Raw genomic sequence first — 24,444 nt, 5'->3', positions numbered from 1 at the left:
ACAGAACCAAGTTTTCTCATGAGTGATCCCTGTGATGATATTGCCCTCTTTCCTTGCATGCTCTGTAGTCCTCTCAGGCTTTTGGTATTTAAGGAATGGCAGGTGAGACCTTTTGGACTGCAATTATATCTAGAATACAGTGCTGAAAATGTGTCATACAGTTTTTTTCTCTCTTGGTAGTCTGTCTCCAATTACTAATTGGCACCACCAAGTCCAAAATCCACACCCAAACCAGTACAGCCCCTCCTCTTCTCCCAAAGAAAAGCTTTTTGCATTTAGGCAAGAAAAAACGCTGTTGCATGCTCTAGCCAGGACCAACACCAAAAAAAGGAACGGTGCTGTACAGCAATAAAAATTTCAATTTGAAAGAAATTTGTCATGATAATGTTTGTTTTCTTTTTACTTCTATTAATACAAACTTTAAAATGAAAGGTCACTTCAAGATTTAAAAAAAAAAAAAAAAAAAAAGAAATATCCTGTTCCAAAAAGATTAGAATGAAGCAATTTCCCTTGTGAAGAAGCCTTTTTCACTTTTCCTTAAGAAAATGCCAGTCAAATTGACATATTCATGTCAAAGGTTTTCTTTTTTAACAAAAATCTATTTTCTAGAAGAAAAAGAAAACAGTTTCACCAGTTCTAATAAAGATTTTGTGTTTGAGACTTGGATAGAAAATTCAATAATTCACAAGGTAAAATAAGATCCAGTTAATTCTAGCTTAGTGGTTGTGCCCTTCAAATCTAATGGGAGGAAACTTGTTTGGTCAGAAAGTCGGAAGACAACTCCAAGGTACTTTAGCAAGTATGTACATGGATAAGGAGTAGCTACTTTGTAAAGGCTTGTTTCCTGACCATAAATATACTTTAAGACTACTCGCCAGGACACCTGGCAGCTACCAGTTACAGCACTCTTAGCAGTTACAGCTGAACAAGAAAGGTTGCTGTAGACTGGGGGTGTCAGAATAATCTCACTTCAGATGGTGATTTTTATACAATTCTCAGATTGTGCTACATGACACTCTGTAGCACGATATAAAGGAACAAATATAAAGTATTCATTACTTGTTATAACAGAGTGAAAGCCACAGCAAGTTATGAATAGACCGTGTGGCCACATACAAAATCTTTCTTTAAGTGAAGATTTGCCATGGCCCGTTACGGATCCAGCCGCATCGAGGGACAGCTGTGTGTTGTGGCACAGGTCATAGCGCCGGGTCTTTGGTCACCCACCGCTGGAGCTGTTGGTCCTGGCTAGAGCATGCAACAGCTTTTTTTCTTGCCTAAATGCAAAAACCTTTTCTTTGGGAGAAGAGGAGGGGCTGTACTGGTTCGGGTGTGGATTTTGGACTTGGCGGTGCCAAGGTATGGCTTTGGGAGACCAGAAGGATGGCCTAGTGCAAAAGGTCCGTTGGTGCAGATATAGCCAAAGACCACATTGTTCTACTCAAGTAGCTCATGGGTGACTTTTCTCAGGGTAGCCAGTACAGGAAAAATACTTGTTCAGGAGCATTTTTGGTGGCAGCCTTGCTTCAGGCAATTTCAGAACTTGTCTTGAAATCTTACTGTGAAAAACTCCCTAGGGAACCAGAAGAACTGCAGCCAGTGCAAAAGCTGCAAAAGAAACCTAGCAGCTCAAACTTTCTCTCGGGCTGGCCAGCTGACCATCAGTTTTCATGGCTCCCAGTCTCTGTCTTTTCCTAACAAATATGAATATGTATTAGGGCAGAATTTCAGAACCGAAGACCCCACTGAAAGAAAGACCTCTAGTATCTTGTGAAACAGCTCTTCTTTCTCAGAGACAGATGGTTGAACCTTTATGTACTGTGTCCAATATTAGCCTTAATTTTCTTTTGTATTCATCTGCCCTATGATGACAGCTAAGAAAAGAAGTCATTCATGTAAAAAGATGATGGCACTTGACAAGCAAAATCTGTAGTTTATTAATAATTAAAAATTATTTCCATGTTCTGTTACTGATGGAATATTTAATCATTTGTTCAGTCAATACCAATGTCTCATTTATTATTCATTAAAGATAAATACTATGTAGTGCTTCTGGATTGGAATGTGTTACACCAAGATTATTAAGAGCACCTAGAGTTGATTTATTATTTAGAAATTGATTAAACTTTTGTACAGAATTTAATGACTTAAATAACCCTCCAGATTTTTAAAGTTAACAATAAGTTTTATTTAAAGATTGGTTATGTGAACACAAGCAGTTATGGAGAAAAAAGAAGCTCTCAGACCTAAGTTTAACAATTAAACTGAGATCGTTCTGGAGAGAAACGCATCACTAATACCAGGCCTGCCTCACACATCCACAATGACTTTCTTTTATTTTTAATGTGAAAGTACATCAGAACATGCTGTGCTGTGTCACCATAACCTTGCCACTGCTTAGCCCTGTCCTCTGAGGAATCAGCATGGCCCCCCTTCATCCCCCCAATTTTTACCCCCTTCAGGTTGGGCTACTAGACTTTTTTGAAGGGACTCGTGTATGATTTATGGAGGTTGTGCTGTACCCCTTCTTCTCAGTCTGTATCCTGAATAAAGCCAAAGATCAGGAAAGGAGAGATTCCTCTCTTCACATCCTGTCAGTGGTAACTTACCACCTGAGGAGTATAAGGAGATGAGACACTTCTTTCTTCTCTGCAAGTGGACAGTCAGCCCAGCAGCAAAAGGTCTGCTGTCTCTCTCTGTAAAAGGGTTTCTAACTTGACTGGTAATGACTAGCTACTAAGTGAAACCAGTTTTGAAAATGAAGTCTTTGATTTTTATAGCTCCCTAATTGCTGGGGCAAACCTGGAGGCTGCAGCCCAGGTCAGGGAATTGAATTTACTTGAGGAGACTAAGAAGAGAATAAGTCATTACCTGAGGGGATCAGGTAACAACTGTGGTATCTATTGTTTGTAGCTTCAAGTTAGATTAGATCTCTGGCTAGAGTATGTTATGCAAAAATTTTGGAAAAAATAAAAAGTTCGGTTTATTAGTTTTTAATAAATAAACAAAAAATACCTTGAGGTATTAAAAGAAAAAGTGAAGGGTTTTCTGTACTATTTCCCTTTCAAGCTTATTATTCAAGGTTCGGAACTCTTTTCCCTCCCTTCAAATAATGCAGGACTTCCTAACCTCACTAAAAGAAATTTTTCTGGTCATTCTTTTCTCAGACATGGGGAACATCTTGAAAGAGTTCAACTACCCAAAAATACGTATCGTAAAGACTTACAGGCTTTAAGGGTCATTCATGTGGGTGCAATATGCTTTCATTCTGCTTCCTGCAAACCGCAATTCCTGAAGTACCTCTGTTTCCCCATTCTTCTCAGTTAAGCACATGCAGATATGGGTGTTGGACAAGGCACCAGAGGAGAGAACCTCGATAGATCATAGAGGTACCCTTTGTCCCCCCTCAGAGGAGGTATGACAGTGCAGAGGAGAAAGTATTTATTAAAATTCAGAGATATTCTCTCCCCTTCTGGCTCATCCACACTCAAGGGGAGTAGGGAGCACCTATGCACCTCCTGGGTAGATTTCCTCCTCCACAGAGCAGATCTTCTTTTTTTTTTTTCACTGGATACACATTGCTGAGATTAGACATAAGCATTTCCCATGTATTTTTGGGAGAAGGAGGATATTTCTCTGCACATTTAAACCATGCTTTATTCCATGAATAGCGTGTGTAAATGTCAAACAGGACAAGCAGAAAGGTTTTAGAGTACTCATTGAAAAAGCAGTCCCCAGGTTGTTCGTGCACCAAAGCAAGGGGTCCCCGTGTCCAGCGCCGAGGCAGTTGTAGCAGAGCACCAGGGCTGGCAGGAGCGATGGAGGCTGCTTCGTTACGGAAAGACTTGGTGGAGAAGGGAGACGTGAGGAGGAGGAAGTTTTCTTTTAGAAAAAAATGTAGCCTTCGGCTGCATCCTAACAAACTAGACAATTAACAGTAGAGTGCTCTGCCGTGGGAAGGAGTAACACCTTCTCATCTGTCATACGAGAGACAAGTGAAAATAACTCCTGCTCTGTAGGTGTCCACAAAGGCTTGTCACAAGCTTTACCCTGGGAGCATTTCCTCATTAAAAGTGAAGGGTAGAGACAGAGTGTAAATATCACCACTTTTCTGTAGTTCTACCTGGTGTTGGCTTTATTGAATCAGAGCCCTGCTTTTCTTTAAATTCACATCCCTGGAAAGGGAAGGTTTCTGGGCTGAGAAATGCTGCTTGGCGTTGCTGAAAGCCAGGGTGGGACTGGATAGAGCAGGGTGAAATTCAGGAAAAAATGGGATTCAGTGGTGAGCAGAGGATGAAAGTGCTGATCTGGGGAGGTCTTCAATGAAGGTAAATTTGCTAAGTGTTACAAATGTGAAATATCTATCGGCATATTTCTAAACACATTGTAATTAAGATTACATTACATATGCCAATCTCTATAATTAATTTTTTAATGTTACAATTATAGAAACCAGAAGAAAATTGAGTGATTACAATATGATTAACATAGGTAATCACATTAGAAAGACACTCTTGAATTCTTCAGTACCAAATCTTGGATTTAGGTAAAGATTTTTTGACTCTTTTTTAATTTCTCATAAAACCTAGAACAGTGTTAACTCCTTAACGACACAATGATTTCTGTGTTCCAAAACTATCTGAAGTGTTCCCAATGTGCTGTTGATACAGTATATCGGTGTCCTGGTTTCAGCTGGAATAGAGTTCATTTTCCTCCTTGTAGCTGGTGTAGTGTTATGTTTTGGATTCAATATGAGAAGAATGCTGATAACACACTGAAGTTTTCAGTTGTTGCTAAGTCGTGTTTAGACTAAGTCGAGGATTTTTCAGCTTCTCATGCACAAGCAAGAAAGCTGGAGGGGCACAAGATGTTGGGAGGGGACACAGCCAGGACAGCTGACCCAAACTGGCCAAAGGGATGTACCAGACCATATGATGTCATGCCCAGTATATAAACTGGGGGCAGTTGGCCTGGGGGGGCAGATCACTGCTCGGGAACTGACTGGGCATTGGTCGGCGAGTGGTGAGCAATTGCATTGTGCATCACTTGTTTTGTATATTCCAATTCTTTTTATTATTATTATTGTCATTTTATTGTTATTATCATTATAATTTTCTTCCTTTCTGTCCTATTAAGCTGTTTTTATCTCAACCCACGAGTTTTACTTTTTTTTCCCCTATTATCTCCCCCATCCCACTGGGTGCAGGGGGGAAGTGAGCAAGCAGCTTCGTGGTGCTTAGTTGCTAGCTGGGGTTAAATCACGACAATCAGAATGAAAAAGAGTAGAAGACAGAACTTTGACACTTTTAAGTATGACTTTTAAGTAGCTTTTAGTGAAGAAGATATAACCAGCTAGGAAGAAGGAATAAAAGAATTTAAAATAAATAAACCTTCAGAAATGTGGAGTGTATTGTGTGCTGTAGAAAATTCTGGTAACTTGAAAGCTTTTCACTTACAGAGACCCATCTTAAAAATTAATTACATCAAGAGAAACACTTTCATCTGAAAATTACTTTGCTGGGTCTATTTATGACAGACTTCACGGATCAAAATCATTGAAAATACAGTGAAAATACACTGAAAATAAAGAGATTTTCAGTGGAACCCACAGCCAGTATAGGACCTGAAACTTATTTGCAATCTTTTATGTGTTATAGCTGGAATATTTTTTTTCATGTTGTTTTAAAGAGAGATGTGCTTTCTATCAGTTTATAACTAATCAGATCACTAGGAAGAAGACAGCTTTAGGGCTTTGTACTGTTTTGCATTTATTTTGCCTGTACGTATATTGTGAGTAGTGTAATTCCATTAACAGCAAAAATGGACTAAAAATGCATTTTGTACATTCCTAGAAACAAGACAATAAAGCAGTGAAGACATCCTTCTCTTAATACGATGAACTGTTCAAATGCTCTGTTTTCAGTTTGTGGGTACAGCAGAACCTAACATATTACAATTTAGATGTGTATGTCAAAGATGCTCAGAATACGTGATGTGACTAATTTAGTACTGATGTCAGACATCTATTGTGACTTCACACAAATCTGTAAACTGCTAGTTCTGGGCACAGTGCTTACACACCTCACTGGTCCTACCGTCTCTAGGAAATATTTTTGCTGGGTTGGAATCTTCATTCTATTTATGAGTCTGAAAAGTTAACTGTTTGTTAAATATGTTTTTTAATAATTTGCAGTATCTCTGAATCTTACACTTTGTTACAGAATGTGGAAGATTATTAGAATAGTTTAAATATACTTAAATATTTCAATATAATACAATGAAATTAGAAGGCATCATTGAAATACTGCAGTCTTTTCCCTCCACAATTTCTATATTACATCTTACTCAACACCATAGTATGGGAACGTGTGTGATATAAATGGGTTTCCTCCCTGTCTTATTTTAGTTGTAAAAACCATCTTCCATTAACTGTGTGGGATTTGCAGTTTGGGGACTGAACATTTTTCTTGCCTATAGCTGTATTGATCCCTGTGCAGTTCAAAGTCCTAGAAATGATAGTTATAAATTCCATGAGGAAAACATTGGGGGCTGCCAGCTCTTCCCTCCTATGGAAGAAAGATAAATGATCAGCAGGAATGCAAGGTTTGAGGTCTTGATATTTGGTGGGTTTCTTTTACTTGACCCTTTCCTAGCAAGAAAACTCCTATAGATAGGACTGTACAGTAAAGGAAGCAGAGATTGTTGCTGGCTTAAGCCATTAAAAGCTCTTTTTCAGCTCTGAAGCAGGGATTTTACTCTCCTAAAGGATGGGGAGACAGTGATTTAGATGACCAGTTTTTTCAAACATACTGAATGGTTTATACCTACAAATATTCTATAGTGTTATCGTCATGTAAGTTATCACTTAGATTGGCTGTGTAACAGCCCCATGAAAAATAGACTGCAGGGAGTCTTCTTTCTGACCGATAATGGACAAAATGGACCACAGTCCTGGATCTCCTTCCAACTTTAAGTGTTGGGAATCTGTAAGAAGCCAAAAGACAGCAGAGCATGCAGAGTTTCACAATTCTGCCTAAGGCAAGCATCTTCTTTATTTAAGTGCCATAATCCATCAGAAATTCATGGCCACAGTATGAAAGGGTCAGATAGTAATCTTTTGAAGGCAGGGGAATGAAGACCTTTCACAAATGCATTTAAAAAAATATGATAAGTTGGTTTTTTTCCTTTTCTAAATTTGATCACACGCTGTTACGCAGTAACCAAATTACTGGGAGACTATTCTTCACTGGGGAATAATCAGCTTACAGAGCTTTCTGTCTCTAAGATCATGGAAAGGCTTAACTAGGAAAGAGATCATCCCATATATATATAATTTCTGGCATCTGAACTGAATTTGCATTTTAACCTCTGAAGGCCTTATGGTTTGTGTCACCCACAGCTGGATCATTGTCAAGTGGTGTGAACATGTGATGAGAAACAAGAGTTTTGCTTGCCTGCCTTTGCTATTGTCTTGCTGTGTGACCTTATATTTAATATGTGGGCCAGTGTTTTCAAAATTACTCCCTTATTGTTCATACTTTATGTAAGTCTCCGCATGCCCTACTGGAGACACGTTTAAATATTTATTGGCTTGTGGGCTTGATTCTTCCCTTTCCCATATGATTGCTTGACACATAGGATATCATTAAAGCAATCTCTGACTCTTCTGTGTCAGTGCACTGGTCCCAGTAGCAAACACGCCTAATGAAGAAGTCCAAATGAAATCTTCTCCAGCAGCTTGCTACGGAAAGCATTCAGGTGTGTAGGGGCGTGACTCAGGGTCAAATGTCAAAATTCTCAATTTTGTGATAATGCCGAAGAGTTTCCAGGGAATATCATACCTCATCCAGCTCCAGACAGTGCTGGCAAAGGGAAAACCGACTTTCAGTATTTCAGCCAGGCCCATCTTCGTACATGGGACTGATGTGATGAAAGCTCCCTTTAAAGGGATAGCTCTCCATTTTCCGAAGTTTGTGAATAAACACTGTGGTGAGAGCGATAAATTACATTTCCAGGATATCAGAAGTGCAACAGCTGGATGGGGAAAAAGGAGATACTGCGACAGAAGTTTAGCTTAACAGAAACTGTATTTCAGCTACAAACCTTAACGCCCAGTTGCAGGCTTAAGGGCCACTTGTGGGTATGTCCGCCTCGGTTGTCATTCACCAGGTGATCTTAGGCAATCTGACATTCCTCCTCTCTGCCTGAATGCTTTCCGTCTGAGACTTCATGGTGAAGTGTTGCCAGTAGCCAGCCTTCCCAAATCCCCAGAACAGCTTCAGACCGTGCTAACCTCTGTGGGGCTGTGGAAAGCCCATCTGTTCATTCAGTCTTTTGACTGTGGCAGATTAGCTGTGATGAGGTTTTTGTTTATAGGCTTTCGAAGGTAATAGGTTGGATGCTACCCTTGTGCTTATGTTGTTCTAGCAGGGGGTTGCAGTTATAAATTTAGGTTCGCTTCCTTTGCAGGCAGTTGTTGGCAGTACGATGTTAAATGGAATCTAATTGCAAAGTAAATTCACCTAGAGGGACCTTTTTTTTTTTCCTAATAAATTGAAATATACATTTAGAAATAAATCTTTGTAAAAAGGCATTAGTTCACAGAACATCTGCTTACTGAATGTTACACAATATTGAAAAAAAGTTATTTAACAGAACTTCTTTGCAGAACTGTATCTCATTTAATTCTAGATCAGCAATGGACATTCCAATGTTGCCAGATACTTAGTCTTTTGATTGTGTATTTAATTTTATTTCCTGGTGTCCAATCTGTTCTCCTGCAAGTTTGACATCAGTAAAGCTCAGGCAGACTCAAGAAGGTTACTTGTCATTTCCAACAGTACGAAGTAAGAATTGGATCTTTACTGTCCAAAACATGTACAAGAGTTCTATCGGAATTATCCCTGAATGCTGCTGTGAATACTAGAGCAGACAAATACACACCTCTTGGGAGAAATCCTGCAGTTATGAGAATCCCATGCCAATTTAATGAAGCTGCTGAGAGATTCAGGTGAAGTTTGGGATACTTAACTAATCAAGCTGTTGTGGATTGTCTCATGCCTGTCTATTCATTGCTGATTCACCCTTAAATTTAAATGGAGCTTGTTTCAACCAGCTACTTCAGCTGTTGTTAAGAGTGATCTGAATAGCTGTGATTTTGCTGTGCCCATTTTTCTCTAATAAAATAATGGTAGTTAATTATCGCAGTTGAAATATCTCTTTTGATATCAGGTTCTTTTCCTTCCTTCACTTTTTTGGCTTATCACCACTGGTATCATTTCAGATGACAGCCCCTCTGTATTATTTTGCTAATGCTGCCAAAGTCCAGTGAATGCACTGGCTAAGTACCAACTGCCATATTTCTTCCACTAGATGCTTACCTTTAACGGTGAAATCCCTAATTGGTGCTTCACACAACCCCTCTGCTTCAAGCATGTTAGCACTTGTTAGGTGGATGAAGTGATGTAAAGGAGTGTGGTACAAATCACAGAGAGCTTGAGGGCCTTTCCAGTGGGGGGGGGTGGGGGTGTTGCAAATATTTTTGTTCTTTAGGAGGTGAAGCTCTGGGCTATCTGTGTGAAGAAAACTCATTCCTCTCTTGCAAGATCTTTCAGTCAAGTCATAAACTAGCTCCGCCTGGCATTGTTGGGTCTCGCCCAGCTCCTATTTAAAATATCTCTAAAAGGTGCTTATCACATCATGGCCTAGATTCTGTTGAGGTGATTTCACTACCAACTTGGGAGCTACTTTCTTATTACGGCCCATCTGTACCCAGTCTTGTACTAAGGATCTTACTGCAAGCTTACATTTTGTGGATTGCAGATTGCTGAGTGAAATCAGAATGCAACAGGCACGTTCTGCATTTGTTTTTAAAAGGCTGCAGTCTGCTGCTCTGATCTTCCATATGATGTTCATTTTTCTTCCTATATTGAAAAAATGAGAACTTCCAAGTAGACGTTTGGAATAAAGAGTTGTTGATAAGCTCTACGTTTTTGTAATGCTTTGGGACATAAGCCAACATGAACAAGCAGAAATTTCATAACTGCTTCTTCCAAGGTCTCTTGAACATTACTCTGAAACATGGTGTTGCTTCGCCCTGGGGTCAGAGCTCTTGGCTACGTGGGAAACTGATTCAATCCACTGATGTGGTTTCTCTGTTTCAGGCAAATTAATAGAAATGTTGCCGTTTACTTCAATGAGAGCACAGGCAAGTCAGACACTAAAATGTCACAACTGTTCCATTCTTTGAAACAGTTCAGCTACAAAAATTTTGACCGCAGAAGTACATCTTGGGGGAGTACTGGAGGAAACAGTGAGGTACAAAAATTAATTCCACTAGGATTCTTAGTTAGGCCACATAGAGTTTATTTCTTTGCTACTTTACACCTCGAACAACTAAACTCATTTGCAAAGAGCAAGTGGAAAGTAGATATAAAATACAGCTGTTCCACCCCCAGCAAAATCTTATACATTCTGTGCAGAGGCAGATTAAAAATGGCAAAACAGCAGATAATTTAGCTTACACACTTTATGAAACTGTGTTTCAGACTGAATATGAGATAGATGGTGTTTTCAAAAATCTAGACACAGCTCTAAAATCTCCTAAGCAAACCCATCAGATTTATAGGCAGGGTTCAGAGAAATGATAGTGAAATATAGAATAAAGTATCTGTTTGTCTAGCAAGTCTTGACTGAATATTAATTTTTTCGTTATGTATCAGCAACTCAAAAAACAACAAAGAAGGTATCAAAAAAGCTTCTACATTTCAGTATCAGCTCAGAACTGCTGAGTAACTATACAAGTATTAGCATCAGCATAAATATAGACTATTAGGCTTGTGCAGTTATAAATTTAAATCGATCTGAGACAGAACAGTTTACAGTAGTTCTGAAATGACTGCTTGAGACAATGAGAAATTTGTATTTTCAGTCATTTGCTATAAGTGATTTTAAATCCTGTATTGCTATTAATTAAACAGTTTCCCGAGATAGTCTAATGGATGATTTTAAAAATAGAAATACAAATTAGTTTTACCCATATGTCATTAATTCTTCACCCTTTCCAGGCTACAATTGAAAGTGTCCTTGTCTACCTCAATCTGTCAGTCTGAATACTTTTTCTGAGGCCAAGGAACAGCAGTATTAACACTCTAGTGATAAAGGAATATCCAAATGAGAAACATTTCTCTTCTTGATTCTTCAACAATTTTTTGTATCATCTGCCCTGTAGATTATTAGCAGGGGGGATTGTCAAGGCTGTGCAAGTGACTGCAAATGTGGAGAACGTATGTATGTATGTATTAGTGACTGAATGAAGAAGATGGGGTGAAAGGTGCTTTTATTCTGTTGCTAATCAAAAAGTACTTCTACACTATCATCAAATCATCTCTTCGGCTTTGTGTTGATAAGATAAACAGATTGAATTTTTTTAATTTCTCACTGTAAACCATTTTTGTAATCCTTATGTAATTTTCTTTTCTCCACCCTCTTAACTTCTTTAAGATCTTCTAAATATGTGAGAATCTGAATACTTATCCTTTTCTGGTTTTCATCCCATCAATCACATACAATCATGCTTTACTTGTGTCCACTACAACCTGTTCATCTATCCAGGCATTTTAATAGTCCATTGGACAAAACTGCATCCTAAAAACTCACCTTGAGTTGCTAGTCTGCTATGACCCTTTCATGTCTATCTGATTCTTAGGATGGGGTCCTCATTCTATGTATTTTGCTGGCTGTCTTGGTTTGGGTTTTTTTTCTGAGATAATACCTAACCAGTTTTGACTGCATTAAAACTATCTCTTTAGAATGTTTAACTTGGTAATTCAAGCAAATTACTCAGCCCTTATTATTATTTGGCATTTCCTGCTTTTTTTCTTTTTTCAACTTGGAATTTTCATTAGTGATTGCATGCTTTCCCTTGTGTCATTGACAGAAATGGTAATAGCAGGAGCATAGTAGATGCATAGTGTCAATCCATGATTGAGCCAAGGAGAAACTCCCTTCTGGAATATGAGTATCACACTGAGAACTGTTTTTCAAGATCTTTTAGGTAGCCTTTCTTCTAGATAACACATGGTAGTTGATAAATTGTAGCAGTATTTTTCAATCAAGTAGCCATGGCAAACACTTTTAATGTTTATTAGATGACTATAGATCTTGTACTGAGTACTTACTGAGATCTCAATCCCAAGGTATCATAGTTTATGATCAAGTGACACAAATTCCTCCCTCTTCTCCACAAAAAAGCATGATCCTTCTCTGATCCTTCTGCTTTAGTCATGCTTTTATGGTAATTTTCTTAAGCAAATGCAGAGAATGACATGAAAAATCCCCCTGAATAGACAGCATTCTTTTCTCTTCAACTTCTTCTAGCTATGAATTCTTTCTTTCCATTACTGTCATTCACCATTTCCACCATATCAGTTATGTGCCCGTAAGAAATGAAGAAAAAGTCATTTATCATTGCTTCTAAGTGTTATCATGTAGAAGGAATGCCCTACGACTGAGCTACATCTTGAGTTGTTTTCAGATTTTTTTTGGCAGTGATATTAAATAACCAAGACTGGGTAGTTACTGAGAGAACTTGGAAAAAAAGAAGAGTAAACTTCTCTAAATAAAGCATCAGTGTACCCTACTCAATTTTGTGAGCTACTTAAGCTCTTGCTAATTGCAGTTAATTCTTCAAAAAGCTTTTCAGAACTTTATATTATAACCTCCACATGGATGACTGTATTCACAGAGAGTAAAAAGAAAATGGGAAAGTGAAATATATGAACTTGGACTGAAGAACAACTTTTTAATCTCTCCTTTTACTTGGGATAAAGTTTGGATAAAGCTTTTTTTTTTTTTTTCCTAAAAAAAACAAAGTCAAGACTTCTTTTTACAGATTACAGCTCCTTTAAAAAGTTTGTGTGTATTGGCAAAAATACCTCCAGCCTTCACTTGTGTGGTGTTTCCACAGCACCATGCTCTGAGCCAAGCTGGCATGGCAGTGCCATCCTCCCATGATCGGGCACTCCTGCTTTCTCTTCGCAGAGTTCATTTTCTGCCAGTCTGTCTCCATGAAACAACTCGCTCATGATTAGACAGGCAGCATTGCTGAAACAAGAGAGGACACATAACTCAATCTACGTGCTAGAGAAAGAGGGCATGATACTCTCATTTGATTTAGAATGAGCTTGAACTATCACTGTACCTAAAAGATAGGAGAAAGGGAAGAAAATTTAGGAAAGAGAAGTGAACAAGTGAAAAAAAAAATTAAACTAAAAGTCATTAATTCTGTCTATAACTGTGTTATTTTTACAAACAAGGAATAAATTGTCCTACTAAGCATTGGAGGTCAAATTATTCACTCCTGTTCTGAGGCAAACATGCCTTATAAGTTTCACAGAAGTCCTGAACTCCACCAAATAGCGCATTTTCTTATCAAGTATGAATTTTGGACAGGAATGGAGCCTGGAATCAGTTTTACCTTGTCTCTTTAGTGTAACCTGGAGGTGAAAGTGTCAGGAAAAGTGCAGGAGTCATAGCAAAACCTATAGATTCTCAGAAACTGTGTTTAGCTGTTGTTAGACCCTAACTTTCCCTGTTTTGTTCAAAGCTGCCATAACTTGAGAAACAGGTTCTTCACAGTCCTTTTCTTACAACTGGTGCATAACTTGGGATCACAAATTGTCTACAAATAGTGAACAATCACTAGTCTGAGACTATAGAATGCCAAAATCCATAGGGTATGTGAGCAAAGCACTAAAACAACTGACGTAGTTTCAAAAATCAAGTTCTGTTATGGGTTTATTTTCAAATAGAAAAAGCAGCAAATAAATTATTTCACTGAATTTATTACTTTCTTCTATTTTTTAATAATATTCCTGGCATTGCCAGTAAGACACAGTGTAAACACTTTCAAGGAAGAGAGACTTGACAGCTGATTTGCAGTACTCCAGTGGCAGAAATAGGAATAGAATACATAAAAAATGATTAGAGGTCTGAAGGATTCCAGAAAAAAAAAAAAAAAAAAAAAAACAACAAGAGGAAAAAATATGTTTACAAGATCTTAGTGAGGTAAAACTAGAAATGCTGGGGGAAAATGAAAAAAAAAAAAAGCTTTGAGATATTTTTCTCTTGGAATACACAGTTAAAAGATTTTTCAAGGAAATTCTGCTTATGCTGCATCACAGTCCTTCAAAATACTTATTACTAACAAAAATATTGAACACGATGCTACTTTGTTTCCAAGTAATAATTATAATTATACTAACAGGTTTTTTTTCTTTTTTCTGAAAAGATCGTCTGACTTCTTTGCCATCTTAGTTTACATGAGCATGTTACTGGCTTGATTTTCACTAAGGCTATCATCTCTATCTATATGTTGGAAGACTTCCTTTTGTCCCTAAAAATCCTTCCTTCAGCATTGAAGATACTGAGGAAATCAGTCACGTAAAACTGTTTGTGTGTGCAGTGAAGAAGATGATGTATAGATACTTGCCCAGCCTCTGATGGTTTCTCCTGATTTGGAGGCATTTACTGTCAGCTGAAGGCATTTTTGCTCATATGGACCCACTGATCAGTTCTTGGTCATGAGAGCATGGAAGGATGAGCAGAAAAAAAATAAGCATCTTAAACGGTTGTGAACACTAGGCTTCATTGCTAGCTTTGGTAGGAAAACAGAAATTCTGCTTGTCTGGAAGTTCTCCCATATTGAAAATAATTTTTGCCTTCAACCAAGTGGAAAAGCTGACATTTCAAAATGTTTCATAGACAGGTACCTTTTAAAAAAAAAAAAAGATAAAACTTGAAATATTGAAGCATTTTGTTTCAGTAGTGTAGACATACCACAGCAAATAATATAGACAAATGAGAAGTCAGCATAAAATGAAACAATACAGAATTCAATACTGCTTTTTAACTTTGAATTTTTTAAGAAAATGTTTTGTAATGTTGCCAGAATTTGCACATTCCTGTGAAGTAGTTTTTTACATGAAACAGCATTGTCCAAACAGAATACTATTTTTTGTAGCCTCTTTATATAATTTTCCTTACAACAGCTGTATAATAAAAATAATTTAATAACTAAATAGATAATGATCACCCTCTTTCTTTTCATGGATTTTTTTAAGAGGTAGTGAAATGCCTAAATATGTTTATCTGAAAAAGTTTTTATGTATTTTTCATGCTGGAAAATAATTTGTTCATTGACATTCTCATAATTGCAAATAATATTCACCAGATAATTTTGAGAACCAGGTAAATAATAATAGAAAATGTCAATGAAAATTATAAACTAAATTGGTAATGAATGATGGCTTATCTCTTGTTAACTGTACCCAATTCAAAATTCATATAGTTGTTTAATTATAGCTACTTCTGTAAGACATGTTATTCCTCTTCTTTCTTGAATGAGTCAGACTGCCATCCAGCATAACGTATCTGAACTGTTGCTTTTAAAATGGGCTTGTGACAATCTCATTTACATTTTCTTTCATACAAAATGTGATTATTCAGGCTTCAAATGTCTTTTTCATAATATTTGTGATAGCAAAACATGAGGACCTGATGCACACGGGTTATATATCTGAAGGAATTTCAAATGCAATCAAACTGAAATTTATACTGAGATAACAACAAACATAATTGCAGAAAATTTCCAGCTAGTTTTCAGCTTGAAAAATTTGCAGATCAGTTTCTATTTGGATGACAAGTTGCTGACGTACAGTCTAGAGACTTTCTAAATGCATTTCATTTTAAAAGAGGTGGCCATCAAAAAGCAGATAATCAGTTTGTAGTTTCAGACTGAATTCCTGTATTCAGTTTTCCAGAAAAAAACCTTAGCCCCATGGTGGACTCTAATAGGAGAGGTTAGGAAAAGGTCAATCCTTCTCTCTCGCTTTTCAGCATCTTCCTTATCAAGAAATTGCACTCTAAACTCATATATACAATGGGAAGACTCGCAATACTGTCAAGGTGAGAGTCTTATAATGTAGCAAAACATCACTGTCTGATAATTCCTTTTATAGCCTTCATAATACAGTTATTTTGCAGCTTCATAAATTGAATCTCAGTATAAGACAAACATTTCCAAACTGAGGTATCTAAAGTTTTGGTGACTAAATGGAGTTCTTTGTTTTCCCCATGACTCTGAAGTCAGTGCTATGGATGAGTACATGTTTCCTTTAAAGCTTGGTAGCTTAGTTTTGGCACTCTTTTGATGCATAATGTTTAGTATTTGAATAAGAACAGCTTGCACTTCTATGGTGAGTGCTTATCAAAGTAACAGATGAAATGAAATCCTAACTCTGACATTACTCATAGTAATTTATGCCATTGATTTCAAGAGAGCCAGTCTTGACACCCCTTTCTTGATCCATTGACAAGAAAAATTTCTTTTCTGAGTACAACTCAGCTACTGTTACATATATTTCTATTATGTTCTTACAGTATTTAAAAACAGAGAGTGAAGTGAATCTTTTTTTTTTTTTTTTTTTTTCCCCTGTATTCAAGATGATGAGCACCAAACAGGTTCACAGAATCAGGCACACCTTCAGGTTGGAAGGGACCTCCTGTGGTCTCTAGTCAAGCCTACTGCTCGGAGCAGGATCAATACTGGATGTAAAGCAGGTCGCTTAAGGTTTTGTCCATTTAGGTCTTGGACACCTCCAAGATGGAGATTACATTATATCCTCACAGTGATTTCTTTTTTCCACTTACATCCGGTTGGAGTTTCCCTTTTCAGTTTATGATTTTTGTCTCTTGTTCTCCCACCATGCACAAAACATGGGACAGTCACAAGATTAAGAAGTATTGAATATTCTGCTGAGGTGTAGAAGAAACTCAACACTGTGCTGCTCCTATCCTTTCTCTGGGTAGACTTTGGCCTGCTGATCTCAACTTGTATTACTGATGGTGACACAAGATGAACTTTCAGCAAAATCAGAATGCTGAGGACTCTGTTTATTTGTTAAAATTCCTCTACATTTTCATCAGCTGTAAATGTATTCCTCATGTAGGGAGAATAACATGGGGAATCTGATACCATAGGTTGAAAAGCATAGTTTCATTCTCATAGCATGATACACCTGATCCTGCAACTTTAAGAAAAAATGGCACGACGAGTCTTACATGTAGCAGAGGTCTGGATGTGTATTGTAAATGGGAAAGGCCTACCTCAGGTAAAAGCAAAGGCGTTTATTTTTTACATTGCTTTTGTACTGTTCCATGAAGTATCAATAATATTAGGACTTGTTGCCTTATGACATAATGAAAAGGAATTGTGCTATGAGAAGAGCTGTCTAAAAATAAATAAATTCCCTAGCACCAAGTAATATGTTGGCTGAATGTTTAAGACAACATCTGTATTTTGAGTTTGAGTAATAAATTTTGAAACAGTTATACAGGGGAGCATCTATTCTACTTGGCTGGCTGATGTGCTAAAGCTTTCCCTTCTCTTATACCCACAGTATGATGCTATGGTAGGCTGAAACATCCCAGTATAAAGTTGGTTTTGGGAGGAGCAGGATTTAGAACAGGAAATATCACACACTGAAGCTGGACTAGAGTAACTGGTCAGACTTTGACAGTTTTATTGAGACTTGAAGTCTTTTAGTCCCACTTACCAACAAGGGAAATGAGATGAGGAAAACTAAAAGATCCTTAGCCTTCAGGTCTTTATAAAACTTCTTGCAAGACTTCTTAGGGTTTCTAAAACTCTACCTGCTGAAGTTTGGATAGTATTTGTTAAACATGTTGTTAAAATGGTTGCTTTTTATTTTCAGTCACTACATCAAAAAAATTGTGATTTTCATATCATGTCAGATCAAAAAAAGGACACAAATTATTTGTTGAAATGAACACTGAGTATTTGGACCACTTGCTTCTGGACCACTTGCTTTCCACGCATGGTCAATGAATGAAGCTGAACCTGTGATCTGTCTAGCTCAGTAGCTTACCTGTCTTCAAGTAAGACTGCGTGGAGCGTTGATTGGTTGTAGCAAGAGAACCCAACCCTTCTCATCTCTTAGAGTATAAAGTAAATATTATCTCAGAACTTCTCTTGCTCTGTGTCAGATTCAGTATGAGATGTAAGTTATACTTCTGAAGTAACATATAACAATGCCAGTGTAGGAGGTTCTTTGACATCTTTATCTGGTACCAAAATAATATTGCCTACAACGTGTTGCGATTTATGATACAGAAAGTGTCATAAATCAACACACAAGATGCTGGTTAAAATAGAACACTTTTGTCAGATGATGTCAGGTTGTACCACACCGATTATTTTTGTGTGCTGCGTAAAACAATTTTCCATTTGTCTTACATTGTATGGATGTAAATTAGAACATATATGAATGCATATTCAGTGAAGGCTATTTCTTTGTATTTCACCTTCACAATTACTGATGCTTCATCATTTAAATTGCTCAGAAGATCATTGAAATAATCTTTTTATAATGGCTAAGTTGCATTCATTTTTTCTCACTCTCGTATTCAAATGAAATGGCTGAAATTTTCCTGCTCAGATATTTCTAGTATCATGTTGAAGATGCTAAAATTAGGAATGTTTCAATCACTAGAGTGAGTATTTGAGGTTTTTGAGTGGTTGAAGCATGAGTTAGAAAGAAGCCCTTTACAACTCTAATTTTGATTGTCACTGCCCTCCTGTCTTTCATGTAATATATTTATGCATCACTCAGCATGTAATTCTTCAGATTCAGATCTTAACTATGAGCTGGGGTTGTGTTAATATATGCAGCTGTCATTGCCTCAGCATGACTAGCCTTATAGATATACTAGTGATCTAATGGTGGCTCACAGCTTTGGGTGGAAATCCAGTCATCTTTACAATGTGTTTCAATCACAGTGGAATTATATTTTTGTCTGATGAGAGGTTCCCATCTCATTTCCTGTAACTCAAGTGAAAAAATATCTGGGGCTGAATGCAGAAATCAGCATCTTTAATGCCAGCGAAGCAAAACAGGGGTCACATTTGTTTACAGAGCGAAGGCTCAGTTAAAGAAGGGAGAAGGATTTCAATTTCATCCTTATTTGATGTGGTGTCCTGGTTTTGGCGGGGGTAGAGTTAATTTTCTTCCTAGTAGCTGGTATAGTGTTAAGTTTTGGGCTCAGTATGGGAAGAATGTTGATAACACACTGATGTTTTCAGTTATTGCTAAGTCGTGTTTAGACCAAGTCAAGGATTTTTCAGCTTCTCACGCCCAGCCAGCCAGAAGGCTGGAGGGGCACAAGGAGTTGGGAGGGGACACAGCCAGGACAGCTGACCCAAACCCACCAAAGGGATATTCCATACCATGTGATGTCGTGCCCATTATATAAAATGGGGGGAGTTGGCTTGGGGGGATTGCTGCTCAGGAACTAACTGGACATCTGTCAGTGAGTAGTGAGCAATTACATTGTGCATCACTTGTTTCATATATTGTGATTCTTTTATTATTTTGTTGTATTATTATTCATCATCATCATCATCATCATCATCATTATTTTCTTCCTTTCTGTCCTATTAAACTGTCTTTATCTCAGCCCACAAGTTTTACTTTTTTTCGATTCTCTCTCCCATCCCACTGGGTGGGAGGAGTGAGTGAGCAGCTGCATGGTGCTTAGTTGCTGGCTGGTGCTAAACCATGACCTATGGGGTTTTTTCCTTCTTTTTCTTGAAAGACAATGAATCTTCAAGTAAAAAATAACAGGAAAAGCTCTGTCTATACTTGCATGTATATTCATAAGCAGACCTAAATAATTTAGCAAGAGCTTAATCCTTTTCATTTTTAAATACATTACATTAATCCATTTATATGAGATCATTATTTCTGGCTCTTCTGTGAGGCAGAGCCTTAGTACCTGACATAGTCTTTTTGGTTTCAAAAAAAAAAAAAGTGACGAATGTCCATGAATAACAGCAAACACAGGGTTTGTTCCCATTACAGTTTGCATGCTGCTAGCTTTTCCCCAGCTCACAGATGATTGACACCAGTCCACAATCTGAGCCAAGCTCGGTTTCAGTTTTCAGATATAACACTCCCAGGTGAGGTTCTGCTTCTCACGCTTTGCCCCCTGTTCAGTCCCAGGCACCCCCTGCTCTTGGCGGCTCTTTCCTTCACCCAGACTGACAAGGAAGCACCTAATTCCAGTGCGGGAGCATATCAACGTCCTATAGCTCTGATTTCAGGAACTTCTTTGCAGATAGTCCCAGATAACGTACAAGATGGCATTTGTAATCATAAAGGCCCCATTACAGTAAATTCATCCTAAATCCTTTCCAAAGGCCAGGCTAACTGTGAAGTCTCTTAGGAGCCAAGTTTGCCCTTTGCAAATCAGACTGTCTGTGTTCCCACAATGCATAATGCGGTGGAAGCATTCCTTGCAACATGGCGCTGTGGATGCTTCAACATTTACATAGAGTCGAAAAGCAATTAGACAAATAAGAATGGAAAATAGATCCATGAAGGTGTTATTAACTACAAGTATAACATTTTTGGTTCGCGAAATCTCTACGCCACAAACCCCTGGAGCTGGGAAAGTCTATCAGAGAGTTACCACTGTGTGACCTCTAGGCAGGCACTCGCTCACGGCCATCGCTCATGGCACGTTACCGGGCTAGATGAACTTTTTGATGCTGATCTGCTGCAGCCACTTCTCCTAAGTGTGAGGACTACAACATTTTGAATGGATGCCACAGACGCAAGCCAATAAAGCTTTCCCTAACAGAAGGTTAGATCTGTTTTTGGTCGTCAGTGACAGCTTTGCTGAAGTCAATGAGCCACTGGGGACATTCCGTCTAAGGTGAATCCAGGTCTGACAGCAGTGAAGATAGTTGTTGTCTGAGTGTGACTAATCTATGAGGAAAAGGGTGAGCGTATAGTGGTGCTGATTTCTACAATACTGAATGTATAAATGAAGACATCTTGAAAAAGAATTAAATCTAATTAATAACAAAAGGGCCATAGTTGGCTGATGCTTATATAGCTGAATAAAACTGCTGGAAGGCTGCAGACCATTCTTAAGAGCTTTACAAAGAACAATTGATTCTCAAGCATTTTTATTTTCTTTGTCAGTCACATGCAAAGAAAAGAAAGTTTGGTAACTGATAAAGTTTCTGGGATTTATCTTGTCTCTTATAACAATGGCAAAATGTGAAAGGAGGCTAAGTGGAATATAGGAAAATACCTGTGAAGAAACCTGTCTCATGGTAATGAATTAATTTGTACTTAGATTCACTGCATCAGCTCAATTTCTATAGCTCCTTTCATCCAAATGTGTATTCCCTAAGTACCATTCAGATTTACTCAATGGATGTATAAACGATGTACAGAAAATACTGGCATTTCTGTAACAGTGCAACTCTACCTAAGCCTGCACGGCAGGAAGTGACTTGTTAATATTCGTTGTTCACATGTAGAGAACATCTCCACTGAACCAAGCGCTGTCTGTGCACATCTTCTTTGCGGTGAAATTTGGAGTCACCTCAGCAGCTAGTTCTGCCCACGGTCCCAAAAGCAGCACAAAAGTGTGAGCTGATGAGGGAGTACAGGTGTTACTGATGCAAAATTTAAGGAATGATTAGAAGATTCCCAAATGACTGGGGAAACAGTTACCAAGACCATCAGTGTGCGTGCTTAAGGGCATTTAAATTGCCACCAAATAGCTCAGAAAAGATTTACATATGTTATGTTACAAGGCTACTCTGGTTGCATTTTCTTCTGCTTTCCACTGAAGCATTGGATAAAGGACAAGCTGTCTGCCAAAACGGTTGAATAATTTATTTCACAGAGGCATTTGCTTACAGAATTCATTCATTATATTTACATAGGGTATTCTCACAGACTCGTAGTGTCTAAGTTAATTGGTCTTTCTATATGTATACAAACCTGATAAACAATTGCAAAAATGGACAAAAATACCATCTGAAATTCTCCCCAGTAGCCAGTTATGCTGCGTATTTTACTAAATCTCTTTGCAGGTTGTTTCCAGCGTTGGTGTAGCTGCAAGTGTCATAAAAGGACACTGTAGCGCTGGTTATCCATGAAACAAATGTCATGGCAGTATCCATTATGGAAAAAAAAAAAAAAAAAGGTTTTACCCACTCCACAATGTAACTGCAACAGGGAAATTGAAGAACAAGAGGTAGACTCATGAATTAAAATTATGTATCTTATTTCATCATTTCCATTGCTGTTAGCATGATCACAGTAGGTGGTCCTAAAATTAAGATTTTTTTGTGCACTTAATTTTAAAGGATGAAAACATTCTATTTAATTCCACCAAAGGAAAACACATTTCAAAATCTAACGTTCTGTTATTAAACTCTTTCATTTTAAAAAAAATCCTATTTTTTTAAAGATTATTGTGAAGGATAATGTGTTTTATTACAATTCTAAGCTAATACTATTTCGAACTGTTTTATGAACACTGGCATAATAACATTTGTTTCGCTTGCAGGCTTTAGCTAGAGAAAAATGTTACATTTGCCTGATGCTTTATAGCATGAAATAGGTATTACCAATATTTGCATACTGTATTCCATTAATTGCTCTTGGTTGGTAGCTGGTCCCATTTACAGTAGAGATTATGTGCTGAAAGACAGGGAGCACTGATCCGTTGTAAAGATACTGCTTATACTCCAGCCTGTTACAGTCTGTCTCATGACGTTTCAGTTAAACTGTTTTCCATATTTTTTCTGCGGACTGAGATGAAAAGCTCTAAAGAGACTAGAGATTATTTGGTTTTGCTGAACATCAGTTGTCCTCCAGACTGATGGAATTTGGAACCGTAGAGAGCTGTGTTGGGTTATTAAGAACATCTTTGAACTCGATGCAGCATGGTGTTGCCCTGCCTCAAAAGGTGAAAGCCATCCTCAGCCTTGAAGTCCAGGGGCAGTGATCCTCTGGGAAAAGCACCTTTCTTTCTGCGATTTAGTACAGTATTGGGTGCTTTTTTTTTTGAAGGGTTGAAATAATGTTACTTAATTGTAATAAACAAAACACATTTCAAAATCTTAACTTTCATGTAATTAAAAACTGTGAAATAGCCTATTTCTTTAAAGATTATGAGAAGAGTAATGAGTTTTAGTGCAATTCTATATGCATGGTTTAAGTTAGAAGTCCTGAGAGGGAAGAAACTAGGTCTTTTCAGTATTATTTCATCACCTCTTCCCAACTGGAACCAGACAGGCCAGATGTCAATGAAAGTGAAAGCTGTTTCAATTTTTAAACCCTCAGAGGCTAAGCTTGTCTATTATCTCCACCAGATCCGTTCAGTACATCCACTGGGTCGACTCCTGCCACTCTGTTTTTCTCCAGTTCTAGCTGCATCTAAGTATAGTAACGTCGAGTATACTCAGATATAGGAGGTTGAAGCTGAGCAGCTAAATTTAGGCAATAGACCTGCATGTACACTATCTTTGGAAATTCTTTCCAAATTCAATTTACAGAGTATCGTATGTAAGGTGTGTCCACACCATAGCTTTTAGTTCATCTTTGGCACATCTGCACTGCACCTGAGGAGAAACAAATCTGGGCACACCACATTGCTGGGGCTCACCTTTCTCCATTTTCCTGTGGCAGATTATACATTCAGACCTGCTCTATACCCTTTTAAGTGAGGACTTGGATTTCTCTTTTCTGAAGTAACCCAGCCTGATGACAGAGAAGTTATCCAGGAAAAAGTTGGGATGATTTCACATGCCAAATGCTCAGTGAGCAGATTGGCATAGGATATCTTAGCACTTAAGGATATGAGAATGTGGAGAGGGATGCAAACCTACAGAGATTTCCAGTGTGATACTGTGGGATGCTAGGCTTATCCTGCTATATCCATACCATGGAAATGAATGATATGGATGAGTTACTTAGAAAGGACAGTGGCAGGATAACTCACCATTTGGATGCAAGCAGATTGGAACAACCAGAAACTTTTCCATTCCCTTGTTTGTTTTAGATATTAGTAGAAGATACATTTGTTCCTTATGATCTCTGCTCGACTGAGTGATCCAAATTAACCGAAGCTAAAGGAGCCACATGATGCACACCAAAGGCTCTGCCTAGAAGCAATGGAATATACACATATACTTGTGGTTTTGTGTATTTGTGTTTTTATCAGCCACTCTGGGTAAGACCTCCTATCTCATAAGCAGGATTCCATGTGCTGTGGTTATCTCCATCCCTCTTATAGGCAGCCCCTGTATGACAGAAGCAGAGCCACATGTAATAACTTTAAGAATACTGCGAGGCAGCAATTTTTATGAGCATTGTTGGTTTTGTGTGACTGTATCAGAGATGGAAGGTACTGCATATTGGACCCTCTGTGACTGTTTATTGATCTGGCATTTTGAGAGGCTATGCGAAGTCAGAATGGCCACAGCTACCTTCCAATGTCCAGTGAAAATGCCGCTGCTGGCTTGCTTTCCAAACCTGGGAACATCTCTCAGTGGAA

This window comes from Buteo buteo, chromosome 6 (genome assembly GCF_964188355.1).
Source record: "Buteo buteo chromosome 6, bButBut1.hap1.1, whole genome shotgun sequence".
NCBI lineage: Eukaryota > Metazoa > Chordata > Aves > Accipitriformes > Accipitridae > Buteo > Buteo buteo.
The sequence above is the reverse complement of the archived record's forward strand: the minus strand, read 5'-3'. Positions refer to the sequence as shown.